The sequence below is a fragment of the Crocodylus siamensis genome, chromosome 3 (genome assembly GCF_052110815.1).
Source record: "Crocodylus siamensis isolate JL-2025a chromosome 3, ASM5211081v1, whole genome shotgun sequence".
NCBI lineage: Eukaryota > Metazoa > Chordata > Crocodylia > Crocodylidae > Crocodylus > Crocodylus siamensis.
Window position 1 is genome coordinate 222279425 of NC_143397.1, and position 11411 is coordinate 222290835.

Here is an 11411-nt window from a genome sequence, read left to right on the forward strand (position 1 = left end):
CGCTGGCTCCAGGACGCTGCTCTGCTACCTGTCCCTGATGCCACGTGCCTTCTTGCTCCCCGAGGCGATGCAGGGGAGTGGAGCAGTGTCCCAGAGCCAGTGGAGCCTCACTTGGGGCAGGCAGCAGCTCCTCCCCGAGGTGAGGCAAAGCAGAGATGGAGGCTGGTGCGGGGGGCTGGCGCAGGCTCCGCTGGCTCCAGGGCAGTGCTCCACGCCCTGGCCCTGATGCAGGGGAGCAGAGCACTTCCCTGGAGCCGGCAGAGTCCACGCCAGGCTCCCCCCCAGACTCTCCTGGTGTGTGGCCTTGATAAGGCTGTGCACAGCCACACTTTTAGTTGTGCAAAGCCATGCACGCCTGCACTTTAGAGGGAACCTTGCCTATAGGGCTCACTGCTGGCAGAGCCCCTCCATGTGAGGTGCAGCCCTAGTCTCCTGAGACCCAGCACCAACTGTGCCACATGTCATGGGCCCAGCCCACCCAGCCAGGGGCGTGCACCTTCGGGCAGTACTGGGCCACTCTTCTGTCACCTGGGGCTCAGGCACCACATGCAAGGGCCACGCATTGGGCCAAGCCAGGTTCTGCCTCCATGAAGCCAGCCTGGCACTTGGAGGCAGGACCCAGCCCAGCCCAATGTGCAGCCCCTGCATATGGTGCTGGGATCCCAGGTGACAGCAAGAGTGGCCTGACCCTGCCTGAAAGCTCATGCCCCCAGGCCAGGCCAACCCAGGCCCACAACATGTGGTACAGGCAGTGCTGGGTGTCAGGCAGCTGGAGCCATGCCATGCCATAGGGGTGTTCGGCCAGCAGCAGGCCCTGAGCACCTGACGGCTGCTGCTGTGCAGGGGTGCTGTGTGCCATGCAGGGGGTGGGCAGGGTAGCCACCACTCCTGAGCAGTCTCCCCCACACCCACAGTCCCCCCACACACAGTCCCCCCCAACCCACAGCCACACCACCCCATGTCCCTACTTACCAGGGACAGTGCCTGGATCTTGGTCATGCTGTAGCCTTGGCCTGCTCCTATTTTTCCCAGCACACTGAGGTGGGATGCTGAGGCAGCAGGGGAAGAAGGCAGACATAGAGACGCTCTGGTCAGGTACAGAGCATCTTCTTGGATGACCCAGTCTCCAAATGGTTCAGAACATGCTCCTGGAGTGTGCCTGCGCTGCTTTTTTCAGCATTTTTTTTTCAAATATCGAAGTTAGAGTCTGTGCTGCAAATATGCAGCATGGGGAATATTGTTTGTTGCCCACGTGCCTCTTGAGGATCTCAGATTGCTTTGAGACACTGCTACAGGCATGTGCATGCTCAACTGGATGCACCCAATGTTCCATAAAACAAGTTATCCTTTTTATTGCAGTGTTGCTGTCTGTTAGCTATACCTGGTAACATATATCTTCTATTCCACAGCCCTGCAGACTGCTTTTAATTCCGGCTAAACATCTTAACTCAGGTGTGGTAACTAACTGAGGTATGGAAATGACTGGCAGTGAAGCGTTGGCACTGTCAAGATGCTCAGGAAGGCTACATTTTTGTTCTGTGAGTCTGAGTAAGAGATGCACATTTAACTATAATGACTACAGGACTAATAAAACTATATTTTGGACTATATTGCCCAGTTTGTTGTGTTTTTTAAACTGAATGCATAAACGTGCAAATTAGTACATCTTCCAGTAGTTACATTTGTTTTTGCTTTGATCTAAACTGAGTAATACAGCACTGAGCCCATAGCATGTTAATAAATCTTCTAGTTTCTCTTTAACTGGAAAAAATGAGTTGTGTTATGTATATTCATAGATGCTTGGAAGGGACCTCAACAGATCATCAAGTCCAACCCCCTGTCTAGGCAGGAAAGAGTGCTGGGGTCAGATAACCACAACCAGATGCCTATCCAAGAAAGTTAAGATTGGAAGGGACCTCAGGAGGTCATCTAGTTCAAGCCCCTGATCAAAGCAGGAGCACCCCCCACTAGATCATCCCAACCAAAGCTTCATCCCCTCTGGGAAACCTGTTCCAGTGTTTTACTACCCACCTAACAAGGAAATTTTATTTAACCTAAACTGCCCTTACTGCAACTTGACACATTGCTCCTTGTTCAGACATCTGCCATCACTGAGAACAGTCTAGATAAAGCAGATGCTTGATCCAGGTGGGACTATGAACCCACAATCCCCAGCCACTGGACCTATATATAATGGCACACCACACAATCTACATCCCATCTTTTCAAAATGCTTGATCTGCCCATGCTTTTACACATCAGTACAGTAGCTTGAGACTGTCTAGTGTGCTGCTCAGTGCTGTTACTCTTTGACATCTTTGGGCTGAAATATATGCTGTGTGGGGGTAGAAGTTGAAAACAAGCTGAAAGTTCTGTACATCACACTTGGATTTTTCAGAATGGCAGGAAAAAGGGGCTACAGTCTGATATCTCTTCACAATATTGAAAACTTAAAACCACTTGCTCAAGTCCTTGTGTCTCTCTGAACCAGTTAGTCTTTCAGGTGCCGCCTGCCTTGCCTTCTGCCTAACTTCAGACTAACAGAGGCTTATTGTCTCATTTGTTTTGTAAAAGACAAGTCCCAGGTTCACTAACCTGGAGTTTAATTTAAAGGGCTTTGTTTCTTCCAGGGCCATGTAACACAGGCAGCACCTGAGGATTCCCTACATTGTTGGTAACACCTTTGTATACTGAGATCATTCCTTAGCTAAAGCTCTTGATTGCTTATTGCAAGGTAAGGTCTACTGCTGACTGCAATGAGAGACAAAGAAAACTCTCAAGACTTAATTCGTGGGCTTTCTTCTAAGGGATTCCTATAACAGGGGTTTTTGTGGCACAAACAATATCCACTAGGAACAGTGTTATGGCAAGCAACTAATTTCACATAGACCAATGCAATAGTCAGATGGTAATAATGACTATCAGACAACTGTGTCCTGGATCAAATTAAAATGAACAGTCTAGTAGAATAAGACTCTGTGGGACATCAGAAATCCCCATAGCCAGCCATTTTCCTAATTTGTTTATTATAAAATCTACCATTCTGTCATCAACAAATGTTATTTTTAAAAAATGCTAGCTGTTAGCTATTTGCCATGTACAAAACGCGTACGTGTGTGCTTCTCCTGCTGTCTGTGAGCCAGGAATTAACTAATTAAAGCCTTTTTTCCCCACAGCTGTGTTGACATCAATCAGTGGTGCTGTGGGACAAACAAAGATATTGTGACACGAGAAGGTATTGTATAAAAATTGAATCAGCAGTTAAACAAAACAGTTGTGTTCATCTCAGCTGTGTTCAAAACATAAGGCCAAATCAATTATTATTATTACATGGAAAAATACAAGCTTAGTCATGAAAAAATCATTTTCGGACTTCTAAAAGGGTATCATGAACCATGGAGAAAAAGAGTGAGTGAAACTTCAAGCCAGAATAAAGCATAGTGTAGAGGGATTTCACAGGCCTTCTGTTGGCTTTATAAATATTTTATAGTATTAGAGTCTCAGGTTGGAATTTTTTAACTTTCTTGACCTTTCATTCTGATTCCCCTGTTCATTCTAAGTTGTATTTTATTCCATGAAAAACACCCTCAGCTGATAGGTACCATGATGATCAGACAGATGTCTGGCTGAATCTGTCTCCTTTCTGGTCCCTGTAAGTACACAAGTGTTATCCCCTGTGTCTTTACCTATTTCAAGATGGAATTTCTCCTGTCTTCCTGTCTCCTGACTGTGTTCTGGTTAAAGTATTGTTTGTGTCAACCTCCTCACCTCCAGGTCTACGAGATTGGGTGCCTATAGTTTTAATTTTGGGAGGCTGTGATGACAGATCAGATAGCCTTCTTCAAACAAAAGCATTTTGAGAAAGTATTTTAAAACAAGTACTCATATCCATGTCTGTCTTACTTAAAAGCTTACCATCCTAGGCAAGGCTGACTTCTTCACACTCTCCGCAATAAAGTCCTGTATTACAATCTGATTTTCCCAAACAACTGCCCCTCTCTTGAGAGGGTCCTTTTTAATCCTACTTGAATTCTTTTGTCCTTCTTTGTTCACTGACCTCTTCCAGGCCTGGTCCAAACCAGTTTTGTAGGTCAGCTTGAGGGAAGCCCAAAATCATCAGAACTAATAATTCTGGCATTGTCCCATCTCAGATCTTAAGTGTTTGCTAAGAGATGGCTTTTCCTGATCCATTTTTTCCTTCCAGCCTGTTTTTCCAGACACCTGTTGACTTAAATTAATACAGACACATAGAAAACACTGAAGAGCCCAGACCCATGCAGTACTTATGAGCTATTACAGAGCTGTTCCAAATCCATCATAGCAGATCTCAGTCCATGAAGTTAGGATCAGTAGCACCAATAGCTGACCTCTATATCTAGAAAATATTGAATCTGGGTTTCCTACATTCTAGGTGAGTTCTCTAATAGGCAAGATATTTTGGTACCAGCACCCTTGTGTTTTAAAGAAGAGAGTGAGTCATGCCCCATTCTTTGACGAAAAGGTTGTAGGATCCTACCCCCTACTGGAGGGTTATGATCTGTTGAGTCCAAATGGATGGAAGGGACTGTATCCAGAGCAAGGCTGGATTAAAGATAGACCCCCAGCCACAGCTTTCTCTGTTGGCTAGCCCTGAGTAGCTGCATGCTGAGTCTGCTGTCCTGAGGTGGCTCCCTACCACCTAACTGCTGAATGTTTTGGGTTACTTTCTAAATTATCTGTGTGCCTCCCTCCCCTCACCCCCTTCTGTATAAGAATGGGACTGGGGCAGGGATACAACTGACATATTAAGCTGAATATGAGCCAGCAGTGTGCCCTTCTTGCCAAGAAGGCTAACAGCATAGTGGACTGTGTTAGTAGGTTTGTTGCCACCAGGTCAAGGGAAGTGATTATTCCCCTCTATTCAGCACTGGTGAGGCCAGATCTGGAGTACTGTGTTCAGTTTTGGGGCCCCCACTACAGAAAGGATGTGGACAAATTAGAGAGCATCCAGTAGCAAGCAACAAAAATGGTGAGGGGACTGAAGAGACATTACTTCTGAGGAGAGGTTGAGGGAACTGGGCTTATTTAGTCTAGAGAAGAAAAGACTTGGGGGGTGGGATTTAATAGCAGCCCTCAACTACCTGAAGCAGAGTTCAAAAAAGGATGGAGCTACACTGTTCTCAGTAACAGCAGATAACAGAATAAGGAGCAATGGTCTTAAGTTGCAGCAAGGAAGTTTAGGTTAGATATTAAGAAGAATTTTTCACTGGGAGTGCAGTAAAACACTGGGGCAGATTACCCAGGGAGACAGTGGAATCCCTATCCTTGGACGTTTTCAAAACCCAGCTAGACAAAGCTTTGGTTGGGATGATCTAGTTGGGGATGGTCTTGCTTTGAGCAATGAGTTGGACTAGATGACTCCTGAGGTCCCTTCCAACCCTAATTTTCTATGATAGTTACAGGCCCAACACAGAGTTTTAGATTCTGTTTGAGCAGCTTGATACTTAGAATTTTGTCACTGAAGCACCTAACATTTTAGGTGCCAGTCATTTATTGCATCTAGTCCTTAGTATGTGAAGCTTGTTCAAGCATAAAAGTCTTCACATGGTTCTTGTTATCAAACTGCAAAAGTATTTTGAAGTATCCTGTTCCTGCAGTTTGTAAACAAAAATTTTGCAAGCTTTCCTTGCCAGTTCTGAAATACAAGCTAGGAAGAGGTGAATTTTTGCTGGATCTAAATACATCACATTACCATATTCCTGCCACAAGTCAGTCCAACTCTGCCTGTCATTACTAGAATTGGGAGCTCATGAGTTTTTCAGCACAATATAAAACAAGACCAATAACCAGCATGACACACTAAGTCTCAAGAAGCAAGGTGACAGTCAATAGGTATTTCATTTTTCACTTTGATGATTAACTGGGCAAAACTTTTTGGGTGATTCATTGGTGAAAAATGAAGATGGGGGAAATTCATCTTTAGAGCAGTGAAAACTATTTACAAACTAGTGAACAGCCCATCAAGAATGACGGAATGGGGCAGGGGTGGAGTGCTGCCACCAACCACCTTGCATGCACTGCCACCGGCACCTCCCAGGAGCAGGGGAGGGGAAGAAGCTTGCCCTGCCATCCCCTCCGTCTCCTTCCACCAGCACCCTGCGCTGCTGCTGCTGCCTCCAAGGAGCAGGGCCAGGTGGAGGGGGTGGGCAGAGGCACTGGCTTCACCCCGCCTGTTCCATCCCCTCTGTCCCCACTGTCATGCTGGTGCTCCGCTGTCCCACTCCATCCCCCTCCACAAGCATCTGGCTCTGCCGCTACCGCCTCTAAGGAGCGGGGCTGGGGTGGGGGGTGAGGTCAGTGGTGCAGGCCTTGCCCCCTCCCCCCAGCTGTGTTCCCTCTGTCCCCGCCATCATGACAGTGCTCCACCATCCCACTCCATCCCTGCTGCTGGGCTCTGTGTCTGTCTGTGCAGAGCACTCTGATTGATAGTTTCAGTAAGCATTGTGACTGGCTGCCAAGACAACCAATCCGAGTGAGCCAAGAGCATCACAGACAGACATACAGACAGACAGACTAAGCCCTTTACATATGTATATACAATGTATTGTGTTCATACTTTGGACCCCCCCCCACACACACACATACAAAAGATGGATGTATAAAGGAAATGTCAGAATGGTTCATTTCAGCATGTTCAAAATGAAATACATCAATTTTCAAACTATATTTACAAGGAGATTTACACCATTTGCAAAAACAAAGAGAAGGCAGTGATTCTCTCTTCACACCACTTAGCGCCTAGCCCACTGGTTAGGGGCCTCATGAAAAAGGTAGAAAATCAGGTTCTGCCTGCCTTACAAGAGAATTTGAACTGGGCTCCCCTATCAGTGAGTAGAGTACAACTTAGGATATGCTGGGGAAGAACTTTCTCAACCTCCCATGTTGCAGGAAAGTGACTGAATATAGCCTAACAGATAGGGCACTCACCAAAGTATGTGGAAAACAGCCAGATCTCACTTCCTGTTCTGACTCAAGCAAAATGGAGATTTGAACTTATGCCTCCTTTTTCTAAGGGAATGCCCTAACCACTGTGATATAACATCAGCCAAGCTCTTATATCTACCCCAGAATACCATATTGCCCATTGGTGAAAGCAGTCTTGGAGACAGAGGAAACTTTTTAAAGTTATTGCTCTTAATCAGGCAGAACGATTTGAACCCAGGTTCTTCACTTTCTAGGTGAGTACCCTAATCACAAAGGAACAAAGGTACACCCTTCTTCCTACCTCATCCTCTGTTTTGTGAATGGTGTCTAAATTCTCTAGTGAGTCTAAGCCTCCATTTCCAAATCCCTTGTGTTTTTGTTAAAAAATGTGGTTTCAAATACTCAAAACCAAAAGGAAACATTTTATTGCAGTCAAACAAAACCATTTGTTTGGTTCCAAAATGTTTTCTGGGGTTTTTGTTTTGTTTTGTTTTGTTTTGTTTTGGGGGGGGGGGGGGCTTTTTGGTGATACACTAGGGGGAAAAAACCCTAAGAAATCTTGTTTAAGGTTTAACTCTACCCATTCTTTCCTCCTCTTTTTAAAGTTGGGGCATTGAACCAAAAAGGAAAAAAAAGAAACTGATAATTCACACAGCAGTCAACTGTAGAGAGAATCAAGCCACTATGGACTGAACAAAAAATAGATTTACTAGCATAAAATCACTCTCAGTGAGTGCATCTACACATGCCATTAATGCCTGCTGATCTTATTGCTCCAGTTTATTGCTCCTGGGAAGCTCTCAGATGTGCAGTTTACACGTGTGCCCAGATTGTAGCACATTGACCTGGTTCATAGCAGTCCCAGCTGGCAGGGAGCCTGGGGGCAGGGTGGGGACCAGCCTGCCTGCCAAGAGCTACTTGGATTGGGCTCAGTGTGCTGTTGTGGAGTTGGGTGAGGCACAAGAGTACTCATTGTGGCGCTGGCCAGTAGGCAGCCCCCACAATGAAGCACCCTCATGCCCCAGCCAGCCAGGGCAGCATCTACACATGCTGCTGTGGAGTTTATTAGCTTTGTGAGGCCTAATAGGGGCATATGTATAGATGCTAAGACACTTACTGCACAGTTAATTATTAGTCAACTGCACAGTAACTGTCTTGTGTAGATGTGCCCAGTTAATACGGTGTTTGAGCCACAGGAACTCCACTCCTGGCTTTGCGATATAGTTAAAATCTACCTTTGGCACTGTTTGGACAGGGGAAATTTAAATCATAACACCTCTGTAGCTGTAATCTTCTTCTTGAAGAAGAAAAGTGCCATGTGTTTTATATGATGTCTGAATGTCTTGGGCACCACAGAGAGCAAGGGAGGCAAGCTTCTTTGGGTAGATGTGATATCTTTTATTAGACTGAGTAGTTGGAAAAAAGTTCTTGGCAAACTTTTCAGGAACAAGCACCCATCTTCAGGCACAGGGAGTCTCTGCTATTCTGAGCTATCACATCTACCCAAAGAACCTTGCCTGCCTATGTCCTTAGACCAACACAGCTACAAACCAAAAGCCTGCTATATGAAAGGGAGACACTAAGGACATTATTCACCATTTAACAAACAAATTAACTTTATTATAAACTAAGAGGATTCCAAAGTATTTTGGAACAGTCTGATTTTGGTATTTCCAGTAGCATCCCTCCATGGATCTCTCATACCAAAGGAATCACTGGTGTGGGCAGCTGTCCTTACCAGTGCTGACCTTGCTCGTGTGAACCACTAGTACTTCTGAAGGCATTTCCCATAGGCTTTTATTTAGAGTTATACCCCTTTTCCATAAGGTATCTTTTCTGCTGCTGCTGCTCTACAAGTCCTTTTCAGTAAAGTGTGGAAGAATGTTTTTATCCTTCTAGACCCGGGGGATGATTGTGGGAAGTCAAGATCTGTATTCAAGTGATTCAGCCTTTATCCTCACTGAAAAGTGCACACTTCACCAGACAGTAAAAACCTCACTGAGGCTATAACCTATAAACCTACACTAGTTAGCTAGCTCAGGTGTTAAGCATAACTAAGCTCAGGTCTGGCAGGTTTTGCTGCAAAGGGATTCTGGGAGCAATACTAAATATGGCCAGGATTAACTCTGAGAAGACAACCCTGCTGTCAGAAACAAAATCCAGGTTTCCAGTCTCTCAGCCCTGCTCTCTCCAAAAGATTACTCCATCCACCACATATCAAGTCAATTAGAATATCCTCTCTGGGGTATGGTTATAGTATACCAATATGAGAGCACATTTAAAGTTTCTAATTTCACTTGGACAACTTGCATTGCTTCCCAGCACGGTAACTGTTATACTTACAAACATACCTGTAAAAGAAGCATGCTTTCACCCTCACTTCTTGATCTGAAGTGAAAGCAGAGCTGTCTCCCCTTCAAATCACTTCTAAGAACACACGTTCCATCTACCTACTGAAAGGTACAAGCTGAGGGACAGTGTAGTGTAATTCAGGTCTTTCTTTTATTTTAAAACATTAAGTAGTACAGGGATATTATTTTTATTTTATTGTATCCATCTCCCTTGCCTCTGTAAGTTGCTTGTCATTTTGGATGCATTGACACAGAACAATGCAATAGGTATGGAGTTGTCTCTAAACAAGTTCCTCAGGTTTCAGAATTAGTATAATCCTATTAGCACAATACTTTGATTGGACTAACATACCCTGTTTCTCAGCAGAACCATTTAGCTTGGACAAAGACCTAAACTAATACAGGTAGACTTCTTTTGGTACCTTCACTAGCTAATTCTGAGTTTTGTTTGGATATCTCTTGCACAGCACTGCATTGCACTATTAGAATATGAGCTCCTCAGGGTGTAGGTCATATATAGTGCACACATGATATGACACATATTACAATGAGGCTCTGATCCAGGACCCTTTGTAATTATCACAATATAAATAATAAATAATAACAACCCCCCCCCAATTTCTATGAATGATTTACATACAATGTGTGGAAGACCCATCAACTTAGTCATATGCTCTGCTGAATTTTTATAAGCACCTGCAGTAATGCTATTAGATATTCAGAATTTTACTCAACATAAAAATGATTTTTCTTTATAATCATAACATCAAAAGATTTGCAGCCCCCATAGTGAGCAATTTATACTAGTCTGCATCAATAAAATTCCTAATAAAACTAAAATTAGTGTCAGAATAACCCTGAGTTTGAAAGTTTAGGCAAAGTTATGTGAAACTTTCAAAATCATAAAATCAGGGTTTTTTTAAGTTGACTATTGTTGGCATAAACTTAAAAAATAATCTTAAAATGGCCTGTTTTTACTTTATTGTTTTGTTTGAAAAGAATCTAATTAGGAAATAGTACATCTCATGTTTCTACTGCATTGAAATATTTGAGCTTCGTGATTAGCAGAACTGGCAATAGATAACAGTATAAACAAGTCTGGTTAAATGTATTTTGATTAAATGAATTTAGAGTGCAGTTTCCTAAGACACATTTGGCCACGTTCAGTATGGTCCTAAATGAGTATGGGTGGAAAAATTGCAGCATTTTTTCCAACCAGGAGGCACGAGATTGCTACAATCCATAGCCTCCACCACGGTATTAATTAGCATGGCTCATCAACCGGAGATGTAATATTTGTAAATGAAATTCTAGACAGGCATCAGCAAAAAATAGGATGTCAAAGCCAAATGGAAAACATGAACCAATAAAAAGGCTGAACTAGATAGAAGTGCAAGCTCAGCCTTTGAAGTCAGTTCAAGCACTGCGTGCTTTAATTCTAGTATAATCTTACGATGAGGGGTACAAACAAGAACTCAGAAACAGATTTTGTAACTTTTGGCCCAGCTGTAGATGAATCAGTTTGTTGATGGTTACCAGCGATTGCACAGCCAACAAAGCTATGGTCTTTGTTAAGTTAGATTGAATAATTGGCCTCAGTGGGCATTTTGGGTGCAGAGTGAACAAGTGTCATGTCTCTGGAAAGCATTTTTAACATAGCTTGAGTATATGGGTAGAGAAAAACCTGCAGATACCAGTATTTCAGCAAACCCAAATACCAGATCTCTGTATTTGTGATTTTGCTTTGGTTTTTGTATTTTTCATGGGGCAACAGAGGCATAGGATCTGATATTTCAGCACTAGGCTCACAGGATATGCAACGGAAGAACCAGATGGTTTACGTTGTGTTGGCCTTATATGTTAGAGCTTTCTTAGGGCCTACTACTGCCAGAAACCAAGTATCTCCTGAAATATGAGTGATGTGAATGGAAATACTAAACATAAATGCCATTACTGGCCTCTGCCCCTACCCAAAATATCCACACCCACTTAATTAATTTTTAAATCAAACTTGGGTAATTATTTCATCACCCTGAAAACAGTCAGCTTAAAAGCATTTTGAGTCTATAGCTAGCAGGTAGTTATGTGCTATTAATT